A 27,619-nucleotide genomic window follows, 5' to 3' on the forward strand; every position below is an offset into this window, starting at 1 on the left:
AAACAATATGAACCGATGTAAAAACCACAAAAACCAACATCTCCAAGTTCAGCTGCTTTTTACGGGGTTTTCTCTGAAGCGCTGCAGTGTTTTAGCGCACAATATAGATGTCTGCAATGTACATGCGTGTTGGGATGTATGTGTGACATCGGGCAGCAGAATCCTCCGGACAGCCTCCCGTTAACCCCTTCCTGCAGCCATTTCTCCTCCCCACCGCCCAACGACAATTGCTATTATATCTGCTAATAAAGCTGGATGAGCGCCGGTATTGTGAGGGACAAGTAGGATTTTTAATAGCAGCATTTAATGTGGGAGAACCTTAGAAATACTTTATTAGGAATTCATTTAATAGGAGATTTTATAAAAACATTTGCTGGAATCCTTTAACCCCTTAGTGCTATAGGTAGTACATGTACGCCCTGCAGCGTCGGGGTATGTATGAACGCGCGGCGATCTCCCTCCATACAGCATGAGCGCCGGCTGTTTACTGCGGCTGATACCAACTCCGATAAGCTGGCAATTCTGATAGCGGTATTTAAATGCGATGAGATCGCAGGGAGCCGTGCAGGTATCATGGCAGCCGGGGGCCCTCTGTAACGCCCCGGGCTGTCCTGGCAGAATGCCTATCAAGCCATGCCCGTGGCTCCTCCAGAAAAGGAGTGAGAAGATGAGCCCATTCCCATCTAATTACTTCTCTGTACTAATTACTTACTGACTCCACGACCTAAACGTTTACCAGCGTCCGGATCGCGGCATCCAATAAGCCGCACAAACCTCAGTAAAGTTTACACCGCCCTATCCCGTCTGGGCCCAATCTGTAGCAGAAAGTAGGCCGACCGCTTCTATAGTGAAACCCGTTACACGCTGCCGTCTCAGAGATAACAAATATCACTAGTGAGGAACGGCTAATACATTCCTAATGACAGATGGAAAACATCCTGAAGGTCATACAAATGGCCACCAAAATAACCTGCAGGGGGCGCCCTCCAGCCTCACCCTGCCCTGCAAACAATTGCATCTTCTACACCCTGGTGATCAGAGGCATCTGGTCCTTCATCTACTAGGACTTACTATTCTTATACAAAGGAGTCTACATCCTGTTTGTCAAAGGGATCTGGTCCTTCAGCCGCTAGGACTAATTATTCTTAGACAGATGAATCAACAACCTGGTGGTCAGAAGAATCTGCTCCATCTACTAAGAGTTACTGTTCTTACATAGAGGAGTCTACATACTGGTGGTCAGAGGGATCTAGTCCTTCAGCCACTAGGACGTACTAGTCTTATACAGAGGAGTCTACATCCTGGTGGTCAGAGGGATCTGCTGCTTCAGTCACTAGGACTTACTATTCTTATACTGAGGAGTCTACATCCTGGTGGTCAGAGGGATCTGGTCCTTCAGTCACTAGGATTTACTATTCTCATACTGAGGAGTCTACATCCTGGTGGTCAGAGGGATCTGGTCCTTCAGTCGCTAGGACTTACTATTCTTATACAGAGGAGTCTACATCCTGGTGGTCAGAGGGATCTAGTCCTTCAGCCACTAGGACTTACTATTCTTATACAGAGGAGTCTACATCCTGGTGGTCAGAGGGATCTGATCCTTCAGCCACTAGGACTTACTATTCTTATACAGAGGATAAGGTACTGGACAGACCCCGTTGACCATAATGAGTTCTGGATGGCAGTTTCCTAGATAAGTAGCACAGGGTGGTGTAGAGACTTCAGGCTGTCAGGCATTGTGTGTGTCAGGCCTTGGGCCTATCTCAGCTTCTATGCTATGGTTGTCATTTGTCAGGCCCTGGGAAAGCTGGATGAATTCAGTGTTCTAACCTCTCATTCCTCTCTTTTGTATCTGGCAAGTCTTCGATCTACAGGAGGACAGGAAGCCCTTTGTCCCACCAGCTACTGACAAGGAGATGCTAAATAGGCCCCTCCTGGCATGGATTGGCACCTTGGATGGTTCACGCAGACATCCTGGTGCCAAGTTCACATCAGAAGGAAATCATTTAATAAAGGATATTTGGGCATATGAAGGTCTTAGCCAGATATGAATTAGATTTTCAGAATCGGGCTGACCAGCCGAACAAAACTCATCTACAGGCATTGAGGTCCAAGGCTCAGAGCACCCAGAACTGCATATCTGGGAAAATATGGATGTCAACCCATCCGTGCGTGGGCTCAAACCATATGTAAAATCAGGACTAAGAATATGCCACGCCCAAATTCACGTTTGAGGGGGCTTTCCCGTCGAGATAAGACTGAAAACTGGGAAATATGATTTCCACCAGGAATACAGGACTCCACCCCAACTCTCCAGTGACAGCAGAGGGGGCGGGGTAAGGAGTGTTCTGAGGGTCCTTTTATAATGTGGGACTAGAGATGAGCGAGCACCAAAATGTTCGGGTGTTCGTTATTCGGAACGAACTTCCCGTGATGCTCGAGGGTTCGTTTCGAACAACGAACCCCATTGAAGTCAATGGGCGACCAGAACATTTTTGTATTTCGCCGATGCTCGCTAAGGTTTTCATGTGTGAAAATCTGGGCAATTCAAGAAAGTGATGGGAATGACACAGAAACGGATAGGGCAGGCGAGGGGCTACGTGTTGGGCTGCATCTCAAGTTCACAGGTCCCACTATTAAGCCACAATACCGGCAAGAGTGGGCCCCCCCCCCTCCCAACAACTTTTACTTCTGAAAAGCCCTCATTAGCATGGCATACCTTTGCTAAGCACCACACTACCTCCAACAAAGCACAATCACTGCCTGCATGACACTCCACTGACACTTCTCCTGGGTTACATGCTGCCCAACCGCCCCCCCTCCCCCCCCACAGCGCACACCAAAGTGTCCCTGGGCAGCCTTCAGCTGCCCTCATGCCACACCACGCTCATGTCTATTTAGAATTGCGTCTGCCATGACGAGGGACCGCAGGCACACACTGCAGAGGTTGGCACGGCTAGGCAGCGACCCTCTTTAAAAGTGGCGGAGCGATAGCCCACAATGCTGTACAGAAGCAATGAGAAATAGAATCCTGTGCCACCGCCATCAGGAGCTGCACACGTGGGCATAGCAATGGGGAACCTATGTGCCACACACTATTCATTCTGTCAAGGTGTCTGCATGCCCCAGTCAGACCGGGCTTTTTAATTCATAGACACAGGCAGGTACAACTCCCTATTGTGAAGTCCCTGTCGACCCACAGCATGGGTGGCTCCCTGGAACCCACCGGCGGTACACAGAAATATCCCATTGCATTGCCCAACACAGCTGAGGTAGTAATGTCGTGCTTAATGCAGGTGGGCTTCGGCCCACACTGCATGCCCCAGTCTGACTGGGGTTCTTTATAAGTGTACAGATGTAGTAAAAACTCCGTGTGCACCTACAGCATGGGTGGGTGCCAGGAAGCCACCGGCGGTACATAGAAATATCCCATTGCATTGCCCAACACAGCTGAGGTAGTAATGTTGTGCTTAACCCTTTCCAATCCAATTTGTATATGGTTTTCCTAGGGGGCTTACTCTTTTTCTGCTGTTATACAACGGCGCTATATGCTGGCTAAAGCCAGTACTGCATGAGCTGACACGTAGGATAGGCTCCGACAGCAGAGAGGCTGGCAATATACAGTACGAGAACCCCGACGGACGTCTACCAACAACGGAGCTGTACAGCCTTAAACCCTAATGTCTTCACAGGTCACACAGTGGACTGGAAAGGGTTAATGCAGGTGGGTTTCGGCCCACACTGCATGCCCCAGTCAGACTGGGGTTCTTTACAAGTGGACACATGTAGGTTAAACTCCCTGTGGACCCACTGCCTGGGTGGGTGCCAGGAAGCCACCGGCGGTACATAGAAATATCCCATTGCATTGCCCAACACAGCTGAGGTAGTAATGTCGTGCGTAATACAGGTGGGCTTCGGCCCACACTGCATGCCCCAGTCAGACGGGTTCTTTAGAAGTGTACAGATGTATTAAAAACTCAGTGTGCACCTACAGCATGGGTGGCTCCCTGGAACCCACCGGCGGTACATAAAAATATCCCATTGCATTGCCCAACACAGCTGAGGTAACGTCAGCTGTAATGCAGGTGGGCTAAAAATTAATTTGATTACACTGTAGGCGAGGGCCCACAAAAATTGCTGTATCAACAGTACTAATGTACATCCCAAAAATTGGCCATGGCCAGCCAAGAGGGCAGGTGAAACCCATTAATCGCTTTGGTTAATGTGGCTTAAGTGGTAACTAGGCCTGGAGGCAGCCCAGTGTAACGAAAAATTGGTTCAAGTTAAAGTTCCAATGCTTTTAAGCGCATTGAAACTTATAAAAATTGTTCTGAAAAATTATTTGAGTGAGCCTTGTGGCCCTAAGAAAAATTGCCCGTTCAGCGTGATTACGTGAGGTTTCAGGAGGAGGAGCAGGAGGAGGAGGAGGAGGAATATTAGACACAGATTGATGAAGCAGAAATGTCCCCGTTTTGGATGGTGAGAGAGAACGTAGCTTCCATCCGCGGGTGCAGCCTACGTATTGCTTACGTATCGCTGCTGTCCGCTGGTGGAGAACAGAAGTCTGGGGAAATCCAGCCTTTGTTCATCTTGATGAGTGTTAGCCTGTCGGCACTGTCGGTTGACAAGCGGCTACGCTTATCTGTGATGATTCCCCCAGCCGCACTAAACACCCTCTCCGACAAGACGCTAGCCGCAGGACAAGCAAGCACCTCCAGGGCATACAGCGCTAGTTCAGGCCACATGTCCAGCTTCGACACCCAGTAGTTGTAGGGGGCAGAGGCGTCACCAAGGATGGTCGTGCGATCCGCTACGTACTCCCTCACCATCCTTTTACAGTGCTCCCGCCGACTCAGCCGTGACTGGGGAGCGGTGACACAGTCTTGGTGGGGAGACATAAAGCTGGCCAGGCCCTTAAAGACTGTTGCACTACCTGGGATGTACATGCTGCTCGATCTACGCACATCCCCTGCTACCTTGCCCTCGGTACTGCGCCTTCTGCCACTAGCGCTGTCGGCTGGGAATTTTACCATCAGCTTGTCCGCAAGGGTCCTGTGGTATAGCAACACTCTCGAACCCCTTTCCTCTTCGGGAATCAGAGTGGGCAGGTTCTCCTTATACCGTGGATCGAGCAGTGTGTACACCCAGTAATCCGTCGTGGCCAGAATGCGTGCAACGCGAGGGTCACGAGAAAGGCATCCTAACATGAAGTCAGCCATGTGTGCCAGGGTACCTGTACGCAACACATGGCTGTCTTCACTAGGAAGATCACTATCAGGATCCTCCTCCTCCTCCTCCTCCTCAGGCCATACACGCTGAAAGGATGACAGGCAATCAGCCGGTGTACCGTCAGCAGCGGCCCAAGCTGTCTCTTCCCCCTCCTCCTCATCCTCCTCATGCTCCTCCTCCTCCTCCTGTATGCGCTGAGAAATAGACAGGAGGGTGCCCTGACTATCCAGCGGCATACTGTCTTCCCCCGCCCCCGTTTCCGAGCGCAAAGCAGCTGCCTTTATGGTTTGCAGGGAATTTCTCAAGATGCATAGCAGAGGAATGGTGACGCTAATGATTGTAGCATCGCCGCTCACCACCTGGGTAGACTCCTCAAAATTACCAAGGACATGGCAGATGTCTGCCAACCAGGCCCACTCTTCTGAAAGGAATTGAGGAGGCTGACTCCCACTGCGCCGCCCATGTTGGAGTTGGTATTCGACTATAGCTCTACGTTGTTCATAGAGCCTGGCCAACATGTGGAGCGTAGAGTTCCACCGTGTGGGCACGTCGCACAGCAGTCGGTGCACTGGCAGCTTAAAGTGATGTTGCAGGGTGCGCAGGGTGGCAGCGTCCGTGTGGGACTTGCGGAAATGTGCGCAGAGCCGGCGCGCCTTTACGAGCAGGTCTGACAAGCGTGGGTAGCTTTTCAGAAAGCGCTGAACCACCAAATTAAAGACATGGGCCAGGCATGGCACGTGCGTGAGGCTGCCGAGCTGCAGAGCCGCCACCAGGTTACGGCCGTTGTCACACACGACCATGCCCGGTTGGAGGCTCAGCGGCGCAAGCCAGCGGTCGGTCTGCTGTGTCAGACCCTGCAGCAGTTCGTGGGCCGTGTGCCTCTTATCTCCTAAGCTGAGTAGTTTCAGCACGGCCTGCTGACGCTTGCCCACCGCTGTGCTGCCACACCGCGCGACACCGACTGCTGGCGACATGCTGCTGCTAACACATCTTGATTGCGAGACAGAGGAGGAGGAGGAGGAGGAGGGTGCTTTAGTGGAGGAAGCATACACCTCCGCAGATACCAGCACCGAGCTGGGGCCCGCAATTCTGGGGGTGGGTAGGACGTGAGCGGTCCCAGGCTCTGACTCTGTCCCAGCCTCCACTAAATTCACCCAATGTGCCGTCAGGGAGATGTAGTGGCCCTGCCCGCCTGTGCTTGTCCACGTGTCCGTAGTTAAGTGGACCGTGGCAGTAACCGCGTTGGTGAGGGCGCGCACAATGTTGCGGGAGACGTGGTCGTGCAGGGCTGGGACGGCACATCGGGAAAAGTAGTGGCGACTGGGAACTGAGTAGCGCAGGGCCGCCGCCTCCATGATACTTTTGAAGGACTCAGTTTCCACAACCCTATACGGCAGCATCTCAAGGCTGATGAATTTTGCTATGCGGACGATTAACGTTTGAGCGTGCGGGTGCGTGGCGGCGTACTTGCGCTTGCGCTCGAACACTTGCGCAAGCGACGGCTGAACGGTGCGCTGAACTACACTGCTGGATGGGGCCGAGGACAGCGGAGATGAGGGTGTGGGTGCAGGCCATGAGGCGGTAGTGCCTGTGTCCTGAGAGGGGGGTTGCATCTCAGTGGCAGGTTGGGGCACAGGGGGAGAGGCAGGGGTGCAAACCGGAGGCGGTGAACGGCCTTCGTCCCACCTTGCGGGGTGCTTGGCCATCATATGTCTGCGCATGGTGGTGGTGGTGAGGCTGTTGGTGTTGGCTCCCCGGCTGAGCTTTGCGCGACAAAGGTTGCACACCACTGTTCGTCGGTCGTCAGGCGTCTCTGTGAAAAACTGCCAGACCTTAGAGCACCTCGGCCTCCGCAGGGTGGCATGGCGCGAGGGGGCGCTTTGGGAAACACTTGGTGGATTATTCGGTCTGGCCCTGCCTCTACCCCTGGCCACTGCACTGCCTCTTGCAACCTGCCCTGCTGATGCCCTTGACTCCCCCTCTGAAGACCTGTCCTCCTGAGTAAGCGTTGCACACCAGGTGGGGTCAGTCACCTCATCGTCCTGCTGCTCTTCCTCCGAATCCTCTGTGCGCTGCTCCCTGGGACTTACTGCCCTTACTACTACCTCACTGCAAGACAACTGTGTCTGATCGTCATCGTCCTCCTCACCCACAGAAAGTTGTTGAGACAGTTGGCGGAAGTCCCCAGCCTCTTCCCCCGGACCCCGGGAACTTTCGAATGGTTGGGCATCAGTGACGATAAACTCCTCTGGTGGGAGAGGAACCGCTGCTGCCCAATCTAAGCAGGGGCCCGAGAACAGTTCCTGGGAGTGTTCCCGCTCCTGAGCAGGTGTTATTGTAGTGGAGTGAGGAGGCTGGGAGGAAGGAGGAGCAGCAGACAGAGGATTCGGATTGGCAGCAGTGGACGGCGCAGAACTGCGGGTAGACGATAGGTTGCTCGAAGCACTTTCTGCCATCCAGGACAGGACCTGCTCACACTGCTCATTTTCTAATAACCGTCTCCCGCGTGGACCCATTAATTGGGCGATGAATGTGGGGATGCCAGAAACGTGCCTCTCTCCTAATCGCGCAGCAGTCGGCTGCGACACACCGGGATTAGGAGCTCGGGCTGTGCCCACACCCTGACTTGGCCCTCCGCGTCCTCGGCCGCGTCCACGTCCTCTAGGCCTACCCCTACCCCTCAGCATGCTGTATTACCAGTGATTTGATTTCACAGGCAGGAAATAAATTGGCGCAAGACTGCAGGCCAAATATAATTTTTGCCCTTTTTGGAAAACGAAAGGCCCCACTGCCTCTAGTGAATGAATTATCTAAGTTTAATAACTGTGCTGTGTCCCTGCTTATGTGTCACAGAACGTGAGGGTAGCAGAGTTATTATAACTCTTGGAGAGCAGGTATTTTTTTCCCAATTAAGGAAAGCAAATGGCGAAGCCAGCAGTAAAGCGTAGCTGGGTGCGTCTGATTTAGCAATGTTGTTCAAGCAGCTCACACGTGTCCACCGCCCTTAGGACGGACAGAGGCTGGACAAATAGATTTGTTTTCAGTTTTTTTCCACCAAAAGGCAGCACTGCGTATATTCAATGAACATGAGAAGTTTAATAACTGTGCTGTGTCCCTGCTTATGTGTCACAGAACGTGAGGGTAGCAGAGTTATTATAACTCTTGGAGAGCAGGTATTTTTTTCCCAATTAAGGAAAGCAAATGGCGAAGCCAGCAGTAAAGCGTAGCTGGGTGTGTCTGATTTAGCAATGTTGTTCAAGCAGCTCACACGTGTCCACCGCCCTTAGGACGGACAGAGGCTGGACAAATAGATTTGTTTTCAGTTTTTTTCCACCAAAAGGCAGCACTGCGTATATTCAATGAACATGAGAAGTTTAATAACTGTGCTGTGCCCCTGCTTATGTGTCACAGAACGTGAGGGTAGCAGAGTTATTATAACTCTTGGAGAGCAGGTATTTTTTTCCCAATTAAGGAAAGCAAATGGCGAAGCCAGCAGTAAAGCGTAGCTGGGTGCGTCTGATTTAGCAATGTTGTTCAAGCAGCTCACACGTGTCCACCGCCCTTAGGACGGACAGAGGCTGGACAAATAGATTTGTTTTCAGTTTTTTTCCACCAAAAGGCAGCACTGCGTATATTCAATGAACATGAGAAGTTTAATAACTGTGCTGTGTCCCTGCTTATGTGTCACAGAACGTGAGGGTAGCAGAGTTATTATAACTCTTGGAGAGCAGGTATTTTTTTCCCAATTAAGGAAAGCAAATGGCGAAGCCAGCAGTAAAGCGTAGCTGGGTGCGTCTGATTTAGCAATGTTGTTCACGCAGCTCACACGTGTCCACCGCCCTTAGGACGGACAGAGGCTGGACAAATAGATTTGTTTTCAGTTTTTTTCCACCAAAAGGCAGCACTGCGTATATTCTATGAATAATAACTGTGTTGTGGCCCTGCCTATACAATTCTTTCCCTGCAGTATCAATGGAGGGTGCAATGGTCTGCAGAGGCGATTTTGAGAAGCAAAAAAAAATGCAGCACAGCTAACAGCAGCCTGGACAGTACTGCACACGGATAAATATGGCCCTAGAAAGGACCGTTGAGGTTCTTGAAGGCTACACTCACTCCTAACACTCTCCCTGCCTATGCAGCACTTCTGTCCCTAATGCCAGGTGCAACGGTCTGCAGAGGCGATTTTGAGAAAAAAAAATTTGCCACTGCTAACAGCAGCCAACACACAGCTATCAGTGGCCCTAATAAGGACCTTTGGGGGGTCTTGAAGCCTACACTAACTACCAATTCTTTCCCTACAGCAGCTCCGGTACAAACAGCACTGTCCCTCATCTAACTCACACCGCATCTGAGGCGAACCGCGGGAGGGGCCGACTTTTATGTTCGGGTGACACCTGATCTCCCCAGCCACTCACAGCAGGGGGGTGGTATAGGGCTTGAACGTCACAGGGGGAAGTTGTAATGCCTTCCCTGTCTTTCAATTGGCCAGAAAAGCGCGCTAACGTCTCAGGGAAGGAAGTGAAAGTAACCAGAACACCGCATGGTGTTCGTTACGAATAACGAACATCCCGAACACCCTAATATTCGCACGAATATCAAGCTCGGACGAACGCGTTCGCTCATCTCTATGTGGGACCTTACAGGCCCCAAATTGTCAGATCCTACAGATACGCCTTAGCATATGGCTTCAACCCCTTCCCACAATAGGGCGTAAATTCAAAATCCGATACGCCTTAGCATAAGGCTGTCCCATTCACTTCAGTGACTCTGCATGTATTGGAACATTGGACCAATATCCAAATCCGGTATCTTTCTTTTATTTACACCAGTTTATTTTAAAAATCTGTCTTGTGTATTCTACTGTATTTCCTTCTGTCCTGTGAACAACCTTTTTATATTTTTGTACAAATCAGATATATTGCACTGCGAGGCCTTTTCTAGATTAAATCTGCAATTGAAAAGTCAGCCTTGTCCATTTTACAACAAACCATAACGGTGAAGTTTGTGTTCATAATTCGTCTTCCAGTTTACCGATGCCAAAGCTGGTGGTGGCAGCGTTATTTGTAGGAGTATTGCAGAGGTCCGGAGTGCGTTAGAACGGATCAGGTGGATGATTTGAGATTTTGCTTCACATGCGTGTAGAAGCCCGGGAAAGCTATGTATAAATCAGCCTGTATTCTAACGACTTTAAGCTTGCAATACTGCAGAGTGATCAAGGACAGAGGTGGGACCGATAGGTATTGTCCCTTCTCCTCTCTCCTCCTGTCCACTACATGACACACAGCATTGTGTGAAAAACATGAGCGGCTAAAAATCTTGTAAAAAAATAAAACACATGAAGTTTGTGGCCTGTAAACTTCAAGGGATTCTGTCATTAAAAATAAAAAATCTTACTCACCTATTCCTCCCCAGTCAGTCTTCTTACCAGATCCTCACCTCAATGATCTTCTCCTGGCTCCTCCAGTCTCCCGAGTCATGTCACCTCCAGCCGGCCGGATCCTCTTCTTCCTGTGACGTAGCACACATTGCCAGCATTCTGCTTCCTGCAGCTCAGTGTACCCAGTCACTAGTGACATAGAGTTCACTGCCTAGCAGGGAATGCTGAACCCTTGGCAGCCTGCTTTAGCGTGACTGCGTGACGACGAGATATCGCGAATGTGCACTAAAGCAGGCTGCAGAGGATTCAGCATTCCCTGCTAGGCAGTGAAACCTACGTCACTCATAGCATTCACTGCAGCTAATGGACGTTCCAAAACAGGAAGTAGAGGATCTGGACGGCTGGAGATGACGTGACCCAGGGGACTGGAGAAGCCAGGAGAAGATCGGTGGGGAGAGGATGAGGTAAGAAGACTGCCTGGGGAGGAATAGGTAAGTATTGATTTTTTTCCTAATGAGAAAACCCCTTTAACCCCTTCTTCAACAGGGCGCAAACTTACGTCTTGGGGATAGCGGAGATCACATGTGCTCTTGCGCTATCCCGCAGCGGGAGACGGCTGTCAGTCACAGCCAGCCTCCCGCTGCAGCAGCGGGTGTGCATCAGATATGCGACCCCCAGTGTTAACCCCTTCCCTGCCGCGATCTATGTATATGGCGGCATGGGATTGGTTCACAGAGGGAGCGCGCTCCCTCTGTGAAGTTGCCGGGCTCTCGCGATATAATCGCAGAGAGCCCGGCCTGTTGCCATGGCAACAGGATGCCAGACACTGGCGTCCTGTGTTGCCAGTGCCTGAGATCGCTGTGTAAGCGATAAGGCATGGCAGGGCAGTATCCCTGCCATGCCTTATCACAGCAATCATCAGGGCAGGGTTGTAAGTCCCTCAGGGGGACACAAATAGTGTAAAAAAAAAAAAAGATTTAAAAAATGAATTTTAAAAAATATGTTAAAAAAACCCTTTTTAATGCTTTTTCTCATATTAGCATAAAAATAGGTTAAAAAAAATTAAAATGGCACATATTTTGTATTGTCGCGTCCGTAATGATCCGTACAGTAAGCTGCACATGCTTTTGACTGTGCACGGAAAAAAAAGCATTGAAAAAAATGCTAAAAAAGAGTCAAAGTGGTAATTTTTAGCATTTTGCCTCCCTAAAAACGCAATAAAAGTGATCAAAAGAGCTGTATGTACCCCAAAATGGTACCAATAAAAACTACAGCTCGTCTCGCAAAATATAAGCCCTCATAGAGCTCCGTACATCAAAAAATAAAAAAGTTACAGGACTTTGAATGCAGCTATAGAGAAAAAAAAAGATTTCCAAAAAAAGGGGGTTTTATTGCAGAAAAGTGGGAGAATCTAAAAAAAAAAAAGTAAGAATTTTGGTATCGCTGTAACCGTACCGGCCCGCAGAAAAAATGGATTGTGTCATTTATGCTGCATAATTAACGCTGTAAATAAAAATAAAAAAACTCCCCAAAAATCTAGGGCAGAATTGATGTGTTTTCTCTCCCTGCTATCATAAAAAAAAATAAAATAAAAGTTTTACAATATAGTCAATGTACCCAAATGTGGCACCGATAAAAACTACAGTTCGCCACGAAAAGAACAAGCCCTTACACGGCCGCATTGACAGAAAAATAAAAAAGTTATGACTTTTGATAAATGAAGAAAATCCACCAAAAATCGTTGCGTCCTTAAAGGGGTTGTCCCGCGGCAGCATGTGGGGTTCAGCACTTCTGCATGGCCATATTAATGCACTTTGTAATATACATCGTGCATTAAATATGAGCCATACAGAAGTTATTTACTTACCTACAGGGGTTTCCCCCCCCCCCCCCCCTATGCTGGCGTCCCCGTTTCCATGGCGGCGACCATCATTCTCCTCTGGTCGCAGGAACAGTCGCGCTTGCGCATTGAAGATTCCTCTTCTGGATGGTCCGGGCTCACAAGCTGCGTCCTGGCTCCTCCCTCTTCTCCGCGTCATCGCGTAGTTCCGCCCCCCATCACGTGGTGCCGATCAACCAATGAGGTGGCTGTAATCGGCAGTGGAGCTCAGACTGGAGTAGAACATCCACAGTGCACCATGGGAGAAGACCCGCGGTGCACCATGGGAGAAGACCAGCGGCAGCCATCTTGGACAGAAGAATCTTCACAGCTGCAGAACGGGGATCCAGGTAAGAGAATTAAAAAAAAATTTAAAAAAATAACAAACGGCAGCGGTTTTACTGTTTACTAAGTGGGGGTCTGTGCAAACAAAAAAAAAAATTATGTTTTGCCGCGGGACAACCCCTTTAAGCCCAAAATAGGCCGTGTCATTAAGGGGTTAACTGGGGCAACCAGCGTGAAAAAAGAGATCGCATGACGAGAACATTGTTGTTCCTCTTTACAAGGCACTGGTCCGACCACACATGGGATATTGTGGACAAAAGAAAGACATATCACAGCTTGAGCGGGTACAAAGGTGGGCAACTAAAGTAATTACTGGAATGGGCGGACTACAATATCCAGAGAGGCTATCAAAACTGGGATGATTTAGTTTAAAAAGAAGACAGCTTGATGACTATGTATACATATATCAGGGGACAGTACAGAGATCTCCCATCATCTATTATACCCAGGTCTATAACTAGGGGGAGCTCTAATAACTATGTATACATATATCAGGGGACAGTACAGAGATCTCCCATCATCTAGTTATACCCAAGACTGTAACTAGGGGGAGCTCTAAAAACTATGTATACATATATCAGGGGACAGTACAGAGATCTCTTCCATCATCTATTATACCCAGGTATATAACTAGGGGGAGCTCTAATAACTATGTATACATATATCAGGGGACAGTACAGAGATCTCCCATCATCTAGTTATACCCAGATCTATAACTAGGGAGCGCTCTTATAACTATGTATACATATATCAGGGGACAGTACAGAGATCTCTCCCATCATCTAGTTATACCCAGGACTGTAACTAGGGGGAGCTCTAATAACTATGTATACATATATCAGGGGACAGTACAGAGATCTCTCCCATCATCTAGTTATACCCAGGACTGTAACTAGGGGGAGCTCTAATAACTATGTATACATATATCAGGGGACAGTACAGAGATCTCCTAGTTATACCCAGGACTGTAACCAGGGGGAGCTCTAATAACTATGTATACATATATCAGGGGACAGTACAAAGATCTCTCCCATCATCTAGTTATACCCAGAACTGTAACTAGGGGGCGCTCTAACAACTATGTATACATATATCAGGGGACAGTACAGAGATCTCTCATCATCTATTATACCCAGGACCGTAACTAGGGGGAGCTCTAAAAACTATGTATACATATATCAGGGGACAGTACAGAGATCTCTTCCATCATCTATTATACCCAGGTCTATAACTAGGGGGAGCTCTAATAACTATGTATACATATATCAGGGGACAGTACAGAGATCTCTTCCATCATCTATTATACCCAGGTCTATAACTAGGGGGAGCTCTAATAACTATGTATACATATATCAGGGAACAGTACAGAGATCTCTTCCATCATCTATTATACCCAGGTCTATAACTAGGGGGAGATCTAATAACTATGTATACATATATCAGGGGACAGTACAGAGATCTCCCATCATCTAGTTATACCCAGGACCGTAACTAGGGGGAGCTCTAAAAACTATGTATACATATATCAGGGGACAGTACAGAGATCTCTTCCATCATCTATTATACCCAGGTCTATAACTAGGGGGAGCTCTAATAACTATGTATACATATATTAGGCGACAGTACAGAGATCTCCCATCATCTAGTTATACCCAGGTCTATAACTAGGGAGCGCTCTTATAACTATGTATACATATATCAGGGGACAGTACAGAGATCTCTCCCATCATCTAGTTATACCCAGGACTGTAACTAGGGGGAGCTCTAATTACTATGTATACATATATCAGGGGACACTACAGAGATCTCCCATCATCTAGTTATACCCAGGACTGTAACTAGGGGGAGCTCTAATAACTATGTATACATATATCAGGGGACAGTACAGAGATCTCCCATCATCTATTATACCCAGGACCGTAACTAGGGGGAGCTCTAATACCTATGTATACATATATCAGGGGACGGTACAGAGATCTCCCATCATCTAGTTATACCCAGAACTGTAACTAGGGGGAGCTCTAATAACTATGTATACATATATCAGGGGACAGTACAGAGATCTCCCATCATCTAGTTATACCCACAACTGTAACTAGGGGCCGCTCTAAAAAAGATGTATACATATATCAGGGGACAGTACAGAGATTTCCCATCATCTATTATATACAGTACTGTAACTAGGGGGCGCTCTAATAACTATGTATACATATATCAGGGGACAGTACAGAGATCTCCCATCATCTAGTTATACCCAGGACCGTAACTAGAGGGAGCTCTAATAACTACCGTGTTTCCCCGAAAGTAAGACAGTGTCTTACTTTCTTTTTATCCCCAAAAGCCAGACTATGTCTTACTTTCGGGGTATGTCTTATAATAAAAAAAAATCATTACTCACCTCCCCCGGCGTTCTGTCGCGCTCCGGCAGGATGTCGCTCGCTCCTCGTCCCCGGCGCAGCATTGCTTTCTGAATGCGGGGCTTGAAATCCCCGCCTCCAGAAAGCTAATACACACGCCGTCAGCCAGTTACAGCCATTCAATGACAGCATTGAATGGCTGTGATTGGCTGAAGGCGCACGTGGCTTCAGCCAATCATACTATTCAATGACATCATTGAATGGGTGTGATTGGCTGAAGCCACGTGCGCCTTCAGCCAATCACAGCCATTCAATGATGTCATTGAATAGTGTGATTGGCTGAAGCCACGTGCGCCTTCAGCCAATCACAGCCATTCTGTAACTGGCTGACGGCGTGTGTATTAGCTTTCTGGAGGCGGGGATTTCAAGCCCCCACATTCAGAAAGCAATGCTGCGCCGGGGACGAGGAGCGAGCGACATCCTGCCGGAGCGCGACAGGACGCCGGGGGAGGTGAGTAATGATTTTTTTTTTTCTACGGTATGTCTTACTTTCGGGGTACGGCTTACATTGGCCGACCCCCCTGACACCCCCGATACGTCTTACCATCGGGGGTGTCTTACTATCGGGGAAACACGGTATGTATACATATATCAGGGGACAGTACAGAGATCTCCCATCATCTAGTTATACCCAGAACTGTAACTAGGGGGAGCTCTAATAACTATGTATACATATATCAGGGGACAGTACAGAGATCTCCTAGTTATACCCAGGACTGTAACCAGGGGGAGCTCTAATAACTATGTATACATATATCAGGGGACAGTACAGAGATCTCTCCCATCATCTAGTTATACCCAGAACTGTAACTAGGGGGCGCTCTAACAACTATGTATACATATATCAGGGGACAGTACAGAGATCTCCTAGTTATACCCAGGACTGTAACCAGGGGGAGCTCTAATAACTATGTATACATATATCAGGGGACAGTACAGAGATCTCTTCCATCATCTAGTTATTCCCAGAACTGTAACTAGGGGGCGCTCTAACAACTATGTATACATATATCAGGGGACAGTACAGAGATCTCTCATCATCTATTATACCCAGGACCGTAACTAGGGGGAGCTCTAAAAACTATGTATACATATATCAAGGGACAGTACAGAGATCTCTTCCATCATCTATTATACCCAGGTCTATAACTAGGGGGAGCTCTAATAACTATGTATACATATATCAGGGGACAGTACAGAGATCTCCCATCATCTAGTTATACCCAGGACTGTAACTAGGGGGAGCTCTAAAAACTATGTATACATATATCAGGGGACAGTACAGAGATCTCTTCCATCATCTATTATACCCAGGACCGTAACTAGGGGGAGCTCTAAAAACTATGTATACATATATCAGGGGACAGTACAGAGATCTCTTCCATCATCTATTATACCCAGGTCTATCACTAGGGGGAGCTCTAATAACTATGTATACATATATCAGGGGACAGTACAGAGATCTCCTAGTTATACCCAGAACTGTAACTAGGGGGCGCTCTAACAACTATGTATAGACATATCAGGGGACAGTACAGAGATCTCTTCCATCATCTATTATACCCAGGACCGTAACTAGGGGGAGCTCTAAAAACTATGTATACATATATCAGGGGACAGTACAGAGATCTCTTCCATCATCTATTATACCCAGGTCTATAACTAGGGGGAGATCTAATAACTATGTATACATATATCAGGGGACAGTACAGAGATCTCCCATCATCTAGTTATACCCAGGACCGTAACTAGGGGGAGCTCTAAAAACTATGTATACATATATCAGGGGACAGTACAGAGATCTCTTCCATCATCTATTATACCCAGGTCTATAACTAGGGGGAGCTCTAATAACTATGTATACATATATCAGGGGACAGTACAGAGATCTCCCATCATCTAGTTATACCCAGGTCTATAACTAGGGAGCGCTCTTATAACTATGTATACATATATCAGGGGACAGTACAGAGATCTCTCCCATCATCTAGTTATACCCAGGACTGTAACTAGGGGGAGCTCTAATAACTATGTATACATATATCAGGGGACAGTACAGAGATCTCTCCCATCATCTAGTTATACCCAGGACTGTAACTAGGGGGAGCTCTAATAACTATGTATACATATATCAGGGGACAGTACAGAGATCTCTCCCATCATCCAGTTATACCCAGGACTGTAACTAGGGGGAGCTCTAATTACTATGTATACATATATCAGGGGACACTACAGAGATCTCCCATCATCTAGTTATACCCAGGACTGTAACTAGGGGGAGCTCTAATAACTATGTATACATATATCAGGGGACAGTACAGAGATCTCCCATCATCTATTAAACCCAGGACCGTAACTAGGGGGAGCTCTAATAACTATGTATACATATATCAGGGGACTGTACAGAGATCTCCCATCATCTAGTTATACCCAGAACTGTAACTAGGGGGAGCTCTAATAACTATGTATACATATATCAGGGGACAGTACAGAGATCTCCCATCATCTAGTTATACCCACAACTGTAACTAGGGGGCGCTCTAAAAACTATGTATACATATATCAGGGGACAGTACAGAGATTTCCCATCATCTATTATATACAGTACTGTAACTAGGGGGCGCTCTAATAACTATGTATACATATATCAGGGAACAGTACAGAGATCTCCTAGTTATACCCAGAACTGTAACTAGGGGGCGCTCTAACAACTATGTATAGACATATCAGGGGACAGTACAGAGATCTCCCATCATCTAGTTATACCCAGGACCGTAACTAGGGGGAGCTCTAATAACTATGTATACATATATCAGGGGACAGTACAGAGATCTCCCATCATCTAGTTATACCCAGAACTGTAACTAGGGGGAGCTCTAATAACTATGTATACAAATATCAGGGGACAGTACAGAGATCTCCTAGTTATACCCAGGACTGTAACCAGGGGGAGCTCAAATAACTATGTATACATATATCAGGGGACAGTACAGAGATCTCTCCCATCATCTAGTTATACCCAGAACTGTAACTAGGGGGCACTCTAACAACTATGTATACATATATCAGGGGACAGTACAGAGATCTCCCATCATCTAGTTATACCCAGAACTGTAACTAGGGGGAGCTCTAACAACTATGTATACATATATCAGGGGACAGTACAGAGATCTCCCATCATCTAGTTATACCCAGGTCTATAACTAGGGAGCGCTCTTATAACTATGTATACATATATCAGGGGACAGTACAGAGATCTCCCATCATCTAGTTATACCCAGATCTATAACTAGGGAGCGCTCTTATAACTATGTATACATATATCAGGGGACAGTACAGAGATCTCTCCCATCATCTAGTTATACCCAGAACTGTAACTAGGGGGCGCTCTAACAACTATGTATACATATATCAGGGGACAGTACAGAGATCTCCTAGTTATACCCAGGACTGTAACCAGGGGGAGCTCTAATAACTATGTATACATATATCAGGGGACAGTACAGAGATCTCTTCCATCATCTAGTTATTCCCAGAACTGTAACTAGGGGGCGCTCTAACAACTATGTATACATATATCAGGGGACAGTACAGAGATCTCTCATCATCTATTATACCCAGGACCGTAACTAGGGGGAGCTCTAAAAACTATGTATACATATATCAAGGGACAGTACAGAGATCTCTTCCATCATCTATTATACCCAGGTCTATAACTAGGGGGAGCTCTAATAACTATGTATACATATATCAGGGGACAGTACAGAGATCTCCCATCATCTAGTTATACCCAGGACTGTAACTAGGGGGAGCTCTAAAAACTATGTATACATATATCAGGGGACAGTACAGAGATCTCTTCCATCATCTATTATACCCAGGACCGTAACTAGGGGGAGCTCTAAAAACTATGTATACATATATCAGGGGACAGTACAGAGATCTCTTCCATCATCTATTATACCCAGGTCTATCACTAGGGGGAGCTCTAATAACTATGTATACATATATCAGGGGACAGTACAGAGATCTCCTAGTTATACCCAGAACTGTAACTAGGGGGCGCTCTAACAACTATGTATAGACATATCAGGGGACAGTACAGAGATCTCTTCCATCATCTATTATACCCAGGACCGTAACTAGGGGGAGCTCTAAAAACTATGTATACATATATCAGGGGACAGTACAGAGATCTCTTCCATCATCTATTATACCCAGGTCTATAACTAGGGGGAGATCTAATAACTATGTATACATATATCAGGGGACAGTACAGAGATCTCCCATCATCTAGTTATACCCAGGACCGTAACTAGGGGGAGCTCTAAAAACTATGTATACATATATCAGGGGACAGTACAGAGATCTCTTCCATCATCTATTATACCCAGGTCTATAACTAGGGGGAGCTCTAATAACTATGTATACATATATCAGGGGACAGTACAGAGATCTCCCATCATCTAGTTATACCCAGGTCTATAACTAGGGAGCGCTCTTATAACTATGTATACATATATCAGGGGACAGTACAGAGATCTCTCCCATCATCTAGTTATACCCAGGACTGTAACTAGGGGGAGCTCTAATAACTATGTATACATATATCAGGGGACAGTACAGAGATCTCTCCCATCATCTAGTTATACCCAGGACTGTAACTAGGGGGAGCTCTAATAACTATGTATACATATATCAGGGGACAGTACAGAGATCTCTCCCATCATCCAGTTATACCCAGGACTGTAACTAGGGGGAGCTCTAATTACTATGTATACATATATCAGGGGACACTACAGAGATCTCCCATCATCTAGTTATACCCAGGACTGTAACTAGGGGGAGCTCTAATAACTATGTATACATATATCAGGGGACAGTACAGAGATCTCCCATCATCTATTAAACCCAGGACCGTAACTAGGGGGAGCTCTAATAACTATGTATACATATATCAGGGGACTGTACAGAGATCTCCCATCATCTAGTTATACCCAGAACTGTAACTAGGGGGAGCTCTAATAACTATAACTATGTATACATATATCAGGGGACAGTACAGAGATCTCCCATCATCTAGTTATACCCACAACTGTAACTAGGGGGCGCTCTAAAAACTATGTATACATATATCAGGGGACAGTACAGAGATTTCCCATCATCTATTATATACAGTACTGTAACTAGGGGGCGCTCTAATAACTATGTATACATATATCAGGGAACAGTACAGAGATCTCCTAGTTATACCCAGAACTGTAACTAGGGGGCGCTCTAACAACTATGTATAGACATATCAGGGGACAGTACAGAGATCTCCCATCATCTAGTTATACCCAGGACCGTAACTAGGGGGAGCTCTAATAACTATGTATACATATATCAGGGGACAGTACAGAGATCTCCCATCATCTAGTTATACCCAGAACTGTAACTAGGGGGAGCTCTAATAACTATGTATACAAATATCAGGGGACAGTACAGAGATCTCCTAGTTATACCCAGGACTGTAACCAGGGGGAGCTCAAATAACTATGTATACATATATCAGGGGACAGTACAGAGATCTCTCCCATCATCTAGTTATACCCAGAACTGTAACTAGGGGGCACTCTAACAACTATGTATACATATATCAGGGGACAGTACAGAGATCTCCCATCATCTAGTTATACCCAGAACTGTAACTAGGGGGAGCTCTAACAACTATGTATACATATATCAGGGGACAGTACAGAGATCTCTCCCATCATCTATTATACCCAGGTCTATAACTAGGGGGAGCTCTAATAACTATGTATACATATATCAGGGGACAGTACAGAGATCTCCCATCATCTAGTTATACCCAGATCTATAACTAGGGAGCGCTCTTATAACTATGTATACATATATCAGGGGACAGTACAGAGATCTCTCCCATCATCTAGTTATACCCAGGACTGTAACTAGGGGGTGCTCTAATAACTATGTATACATATATCAGGGGACAGTACAGAGATCTCTCCCATCATCTAGTTATACCCAGGACTGTAACTAGGGGGAGCTCTAATAACTATGTATACATATATCAGGGGACAGTACAGAGATCTCCTAGTTATACCCAGGACTGTAACCAGGGGGAGCTCTAATAACTATGTATACATATATCAGGGGACAGTACAAAGATCTCTCCCATCATCTAGTTATACCCAGAACTGTAACTAGGGGGCGCTCTAACAACTATGTATACATATATCAGGGGACAGTACAGAGATCTCTCATCATCTATTATACCCAGGACCGTAACTAGGGGGAGCTCTAAAAACTATGTATACATATATCAGGGGACAGTACAGAGATCTCTTCCATCATCTATTATACCCAGGTCTATAACTAGGGGGAGCTCTAATAACTATGTATACATATATCAGGGGACAGTACACAGATCTCCCATCATCTAGTTATACCCAGGACTGTAACTAGGGGGAGCTCTAAAAACTATGTATACATATATCAGGGGACAGTACAGAGCTCTCTTCCATCATCTATTATACCCAGGACCGTAACTAGGGGGAGCTCTAAAAACTATGTATACATATATCAGGGTACAGTACAGAGATCTCTTCCATCATCTATTATACCCAGGTCTATAACTAGGGGGAGATCTAATAACTATGTATACATATATCAGGGGACAGTACAGAGATCTCCCATCATCTAGTTATACCCAGGACCGTAACTAGGGGGAGCTCTAAAAACTATGTATACATATATCAGGGGACAGTACAGAGATCTCTTCCATCATCTATTATACCCAGGTCTATAACTAGGGGGAGCTCTAATAACTATGTATACATATATCAGGGGACAGTACAGAGATCTCCCATCATCTAGTTATACCCAGGTCTATAACTAGGGAGCGCTCTTATAACTATGTATACATATATCAGGGGACAGTACAGAGATCTCTCCCATCATCTAGTTATACCCAGGACTGTAACTAGGGGGAGCTCTAATTACTATGTATACATATATCAGGGGACACTACAGAGATCTCCCATCATCTAGTTATACCCAGGACTGTAACTAGGGGGAGCTCTAATAACTATGTATACATATATCAGGGGACAGTACAGAGATCTCCCATCATCTATTATACCCAGGACCGTAACTAGGGGGAGCTCTAATAACTATGTATACATATATCAGGGGATGGTACAGAGATCTCCCATCATCTAGTTATACCCAGAACTGTAACTAGGGGGAGCTCTAATAACTATGTATACATATATCAGGGGACAGTACAGAGATCTCCCATCATCTAATTATACCCACAACTGTAACTAGGGGGCGCTCTAAAAACTATGTATACATATATCAGGGGACAGTACAGAGATTTCCCATCATCTATTATATACAGTACTGTAACTAGGGGGCGCTCTAATAACTATGTATACATATATCAGGGGACAGTACAGAGATCTCCTAGTTATACCCAGAACTGTAACTAGGGAGCGCTCTAACAACTATGTATAGATATACCAGGGGACAGTACAGAGATCTCCCATCATCTAGTTATACCCAGGACCGTAACTAGGGGGGAGCTCTAATAACTATGTATACATATATCAGGGGACAGTACAGAGATCTCCCATCATCTAATTATACCCAGAACTGTAACTAGGGGGAGCTCTAATAACTATGTATACATATATCAGGGGACAGTACAGAGATCTCCTAGTTATACCCAGGACTGTAACCAGGGGGAGCTCTAATAACTATGTATACATATATCAGGGGACAGTACAGAGATCTCTCCCATCATCTAGTTATACCCAGAACTGTAACTAGGGGGCACTCTAACAACTATGTATACATATATCAGGGGACAGTACAGAGATCTCCCATCATCTAGTTATACCCAGAACTGTAACTAGGGGGAGCTCTAACAACTATGTATACATATATCAGGGGACAGTACAGAGATCTCTCATCATCTATTATACCCAGGACCGTAACTAGGGGGAGCTCTAAAAACTATGTATACATATATCAGGGGACAGTACAGAGATCTCTTCCATCATCTATTATACCCAGGTCTATAACTAGGGGGAGCTCTAATAACTATGTATACATATATCAGGGGACAGTACAGAGATCTCCCATCATCTAGTTATACCCAGATCTATAACTAGGGAGCGCTCTTATAACTATGTATACATATATCAGGGGACAGTACAGAGATCTCTCCCATCATCTAGTTATACCCAGGACTGTAACTAGGGGGAGCTCTAATAACTATGTATACATATATCAGGGGACAGTACAGAGATCTCTCCCATCATCTAGTTATACCCAGGACTGTAACTAGAGGGAGCTCTAATAACTATGTATAGATATATAAGGGGACAGTACAGAGATCTCTCCCATCATCTAGTTATACCCAGGACTGTAACTAGGGGGAGCTCTAATAACTATGTATACATATATCAGGGGACAGTACAGAGATCTCTCCCATCATCTAGTTATATCCAGGACTGTAACTAGGGGCGCTCTATTAACTAATAACTTTTTAATGGGTATATGAGGGGACAGTACAGAGATCTCCTATAATGTTATACCCAAGACTGTACCTAGAGGGCACTCTCTCCGTCTAGGGCAATGATGGCAAAGCTTTGTTTGCCCAAACTGTATCCCCAAACCTCTTTATTTATCACAAAGTGCCAACACATCAGGGGGCGGGGCTTATCACTACGTATGATGTTACATCTGTCATTGTAAAAAAGGACTAGTAATTGTAAGGAAATTATAGTGCCAGTGATTCTGGTGGTGCAGTGCGCCACACAGCTCTGCTACATGCATATCACACACACAGCTCTGCTACATGCATGTCACACACACATACAGCTCTGCTACATGCCTGTCACACACACATACAGCTCTGCTACATGCCTGTCACACACACATACAGCTCTGCTACATGCATGTCACACACACACATACAGCTCTGCTGCATACATTTTTCATCCCAAACAACAGGGATCACAAGCAGCACAGCACTCTGGATGAAGTACCTGTGATGATGTCACCGTCATACTCGGCCCTGATCACATGACAGTGACATCATCACAGGTTCTTCATCCTGAGTTAAGTGTGCTTACAGGACCTGTGATGACGTCAAAGTCATGTGATTAGGGCAGAGCATGTAACAGACAGACAGTAGGACTCACACATCCTCAAAAAGCTTCCTATCAGCGCTCTGCGGTTCACAGCAGCCTGTAGTGGCCTTACCTGACCAGACCACTGGAAAGAGGAAGCCGGGGAGCGCTGACAGCAGGAAGCCTGCAGAGGAGGTGAGGGGGAGTGCTGACAGCAGGAATTCTGCAGAGGGGGTGAGGGGGGAGCGCTGACAGCAGGAAGCCCGCAGAGGAGGTGAGAGGGGAGCGCTGACAGCAGGAAGCCCGCAGAGGGGGTGAGGGGGAGCACTGACAGCAGGAATTCTGCAGAGGGGGTGAGGGGGGAGCGCTGACAGCAGGAATTCTGCAGAGGGGGTGAGAGGGGAGCGCCGACAGCAGGAAGCCCGCAGAGGAGGTGAGAGGGGAGCGCCGACAGCAGGAAGCCCGCAGAGGAGGTGAGAGGGGAGCGCCGACAGCAGGAAGCCCGCAGAGGAGGTGAGAGGGGAGCGCCGACAGCAGGAAGCCCGCAGAGGAGGTGAGAGGGGAGCGCCGACAGCAGGAAGCCCGCAGAGGAGGTGAGAGGGGAGCGCCGACAGCAGGAAGCCCGCAGAGGAGGTGAGAGGGGAGCGCCGACAGCAGGAAGCCCGCAGAGGAGGTGAGAGGGGAGCGCCGACAGCAGGAAGCCCGCAGAGGAGGTGAGAGGGGAGCGCCGACAGCAGGAAGCCCGCAGAGGAGGTGAGAGGGGAGCGCCGACAGCAGGAAGCCCGCAGAGGGGGTGAGGGGGAGCGCCGACAGCAGGAAGCCCGCAGAGGGGGTGAGGGGGAGCGCCGACAGCAGGAAGCCCGCAGAGGGGGTGAGGGGGGAGCGCCGACAGCAGGAAGCCCGCAGAGGGGGTGAGGTGGGAGCGCCGACAGCAGGAAGCCCGCAGAGGGGGTGAGGGGGAGCGCCGACAGCAGGAAGCCCGCAGAGGGGGTGAGGGGGGAGCGCCGACAGCAGGAAGCCCGCAGAGTGGGTGAGGGGGGAGCGCCGACAGCAGGAAGCCCGCAGAGGGGGTGAGGGGGGAGCGCCGACTGCAGGAAGCCCGCAGAGGGGGTGAGGGGGGAGCGCCGACAGCAGGAAGCCCGCAGAGGGGGTGAGGGGGGAGCGCCGACAGCAGGAAGCCCGCAGAGGGGGTGAGGGGGGAGCGCCGACAGCAGGAAGCCCGCAGAGGGGGTGAGGGGGGAGCGCCGACAGCAGGAAGCCCGCAGAGGGGGTGAGGGGGGAGCGCCGACAGCAGGAATTCTGCAGAGGGGGTGAGGGGGGAGCGCCGACTGCAGGAAGCCCGCAGAGGGGGTGAGGGGGGAGCGCCGACAGCAGGAAGCCCGCAGAGGGGGTGAGGGGGGAACGCCGGCAGCAGGAAGCCCGCAGAGGGGGTGAGGGGGGAGTGCCGACAGCAGGAAGGCCGCAGAGGGGGTGAGGGGGGAGCGCCGACAGCAGGAAGCCCGCAGAGGGGGTGAGGGGGGAGCGCCGACAGCAGGAAGCCCGCAGAGGGGGTGAGGGGGGAGCGCCGACAGCAGGAAGCCTGCAGAGGAGGTGAGGGGGAGCGCCGCATAGTATGAAATTAGCTGCACATACATGGCCAATTTACAGTCAAACTCTTCACTTATTGTCTCATATCATCCCCCCAAATCCCGCGCAGCAAAACACACACACGCACCCCTAGTTTCCCCCTGATACAATTACACTTACTGCTTGCAGGTCTTATAAGCTCCGCTGATCAACTCACTCAGGACTCCACGGACCAAAACCTGCAGAGCCGCGAGCTTCCAGGAACTGTGATGTTGTCACTGTCATATGATCACTGATGTGGGGAGAAGTCACGGGTCACATGACCAGGAGGACTAGCTTCTGCAAAATTCTGCTGCTGGATGTAGCAGAGCTGTATGTGTGTAATGTACACGCTCCTGTACTGTATGTGTATTGTGGATGTAGCAGAGCTGTATGTGTGTAATGTACACGCTCCTGTACTGTATGTGTATTGTGGATGTAGCAGAGCTGTATGTGTGTAATGCACACGCTCCTGTACTGTATGTGTATTGTGGATGTAGCAGAGCTGTATGTGTGTAATGTACATGCTCCTGTACTGTATGTGTATTGTGTATGTAGCAGAGCTGTATGTGTGTAATGTACACGCTCCTGTACTGTATGTGTATTGTGGATGTAGCAGAGCTGTATGTGTGTAATGTACACGCTCCTGTACTGTATGTGTACTGTGGATGTAGCAGAGCTGTATGTGTGTAATGTACACGCTCCTGTACTGTATGTGTATTGTGGATGTAGCAGAGCTGTATGTGTGTAATGTACATGCTCCTGTACTGTATGTGTATTGTGTATGTAGCAGAGCTGTATGTGTGTAATGTACACGCTCCTGTACTGTATGTGTATTGTGGATGTAGCAGAGCTGTATGTGTGTAATGTACACGCTCCTGTACTGTATGTGTATTGTGGATGTAGCAGAGCTGTATGTGTGTAATGTACACGCTCCTGTACTGTATGTGTATTGTGGATGTAGCAGAGCTGTATGTGTGTAATGTACACACTCCTGTACTGTATGTGTATTGTGGATGTAGCAGAGCTGTATGTGTGTAATGTACACGCTCCTGTACTGTATGTGTATTGTGGATGTAGCAGAGCTGTATGTGTGTAATGTACACGCTCCTGTACTGTGTGTGTATTGTGGATGTAGCAGAGCTGTATGTGTGTAATGTACACGCTCCTGTACTGTATGTGTCTTGTGGATGTAGCAGAGCTGTATGTGTGTAATGTACACGCTCCTGTACTGTATGTGTCTTGTGGATGTAGCAGAGCTGTATGTGTGTAATGTACATGTTCCTGTACTGTATGTGTATTGTGGATGTAGTAGAGCTGTATGTGTGTAATGTACACGCTCCTGTACTGTATGTGTATTGTGGATGTAGCAGAGCTGTATGTGTGTAATGTACACGCTCCTGTACTGTATGTGTATTGTGGATGTAGCAGAGCACTGCAAAGACAGCAAGATACAAATCATAGCAACTGAACAGACATATATGCACATACTAGCTGATATACCCGGCTTCGCCCGAGTTAACTTGGTACTGGTGTTTATATGGTGTTCAGACAGAAAATCTTATGAAGTCGTGGTTGCTGTAGAGATACCGAGGAAAACAACATGTTCACCATTTTGCATAGT

General features: G+C 47.5%; 1 protein-coding gene across 1 annotated transcript in view; it reads right to left on the bottom strand.

Annotated features, from left to right (window-relative positions):
* The window catches only part of LOC136627325 (oocyte zinc finger protein XlCOF7.1-like), a 722,169-nt gene extending 695,951 nt beyond the window's left edge, over positions 1-26,218 (bottom strand). Inside the window, exon 1 of the mRNA XM_066602331.1 lies at positions 26,137-26,218. The gene's annotated coding sequence lies outside the window, so the exon portion shown is untranslated. The remainder of the gene's footprint in view (positions 1-26,136) is intronic.
* Between the last annotated feature and the right edge of the window lie 1,401 nt (positions 26,219-27,619).

This window comes from Eleutherodactylus coqui, chromosome 5 (genome assembly GCF_035609145.1).
Source record: "Eleutherodactylus coqui strain aEleCoq1 chromosome 5, aEleCoq1.hap1, whole genome shotgun sequence".
NCBI classification, from domain to species: Eukaryota; Metazoa; Chordata; class Amphibia; order Anura; family Eleutherodactylidae; genus Eleutherodactylus; species Eleutherodactylus coqui.